Source organism: Propithecus coquereli, unplaced genomic scaffold (assembly GCF_000956105.1).
Source record: "Propithecus coquereli isolate 6110/MARCELLA unplaced genomic scaffold, Pcoq_1.0 Scaffold47, whole genome shotgun sequence".
Classification (NCBI taxonomy): domain Eukaryota; kingdom Metazoa; phylum Chordata; class Mammalia; order Primates; family Indriidae; genus Propithecus; species Propithecus coquereli.
In genome coordinates, this window is record NW_012150507.1 from 1,036,626 (window position 1) to 1,038,289 (window position 1,664).

Here is a 1,664-nt window from a genome sequence, read left to right on the forward strand (position 1 = left end):
TAGTAGATTTGTCTCCTCTATAATTTCATATCCCTTCCCCCACACACACGTGTGAATGTGTGTATGTCTAACTTCTTTCTCTCAGCATAATGCTTTTGAGATTCATCCATATAATTGAATGTTTAAGTGGTTTGTTCCTTGCTATTGGTAAGGATGCTATTGTATTAATATGCCATAGGTTGATGGACATTTGCAGTAGTTCTAATTTGGGGCTGTTACCAAGAAAGCTGCTATGAATGTTGTATAAAAGCTTTTCTGTAGCTATATATTCTCATTTATTTTGGGTAGATATGAGTAGTGGAATTGCTATATCATAAGGTAAGTGTATGCTTAACTTTATAAGAAACTGCCAAATTGTTTTCTAAAGTAGTTGTACCCCCAAGAAATGTGCAAGAGTCCCAGTTGTTCCATATTTTTCCCAACACTTGGCATTGTTAGTCTTAATAATTATAGCTATTTTGGTGGGTAGTGTTATCTACTGGTGGTTTTAATTTGCATTTCCTTGCTGAATAATGATGTTGAACATCTTTTCATAAGCTGTTGACTATCTTGTATTCTTTTTATGAAGTCTCTGTTCAAACCTTTTGTCCATTTTTATTGATGTGTTTGTCCTTTTATTCACTTTTAGACAATGGAAAGCCTGCAGAATCCACTGAGGGGTCTTGTGGCCTGCAAATGTGCCAGAAAATTTTAATTCAATTCATGAAATAAACTTTTAACAATAATTAATTACCTCATATTCTATTTCTATCCTCCTTCCTCAGGAAGCTTCAGCTATTCTAGCCTGCCACCGATTCTTAAAACAAGCCCAGTTTTCTCCCCACTCTCTCACATTGCTCTTGCAGTTAGCTCTACCTGGAATTCTGCTTCCCTATCCCCAGCTGGATCCTTCTCATCTTTCACATTTCAGCTCAAATGTCATGTCCTCAGAGACACCCTCCCTGACCATACAAACTGTTAATAAAATAAAGCCATTTATTCTATTTCTTATCACAGCACTCTGTTCCATCACTTGCCATAACCTACAACAAATATATTTTATTTGATTACTTATTGGTTGTTTTCTTCCCCACTGACCCGTGCTCCATGAGAGCAGAGACCACTCCCAACCTGTTTTCCAAGGAATCTCTCACACATTGCACAGTGCAAGGCTAACACTGAGTGTTGAATAAATATTTGTTGCTGAATGTATTAGTAGCTCAGTTCTCTGTGAGTTATTAAATTGGAAGGGCAATATATTTAGAAAAATCATTCCCTATAGTTCTGAGTTTTACACAGCTATGAGTAATTCACAAATGGAGACAACCTTGGAATCTCTTCCTACTTGTCAAAGATTCCTGGAGTAGAAGAGGCTTCACAAGCTTTCCTGCATGACTGTGAGCAAATACGGGAATTCTAAGGAGCCAGAGATTCACCTTTGGCTTTTTTGGAACTCCATATTTTTTAGAAGTTTACAACCTTGGGAACTATCCTAGAGGGATTCTTGAAATAAACAGGGTTAGCCAAAGGCTACTGCTGGACTCTTTGAGGGACTAGGCAAATGACACAATAAGGAAAGCATGTCCAGTAGAAAACAATGAGAAGTGGTGGGTAGCTTGGTAAACACAAAATCAAGAGTAGTCATGCTGAAATGCAGAATCTATTTTTCCCGATCTCCTAATTTA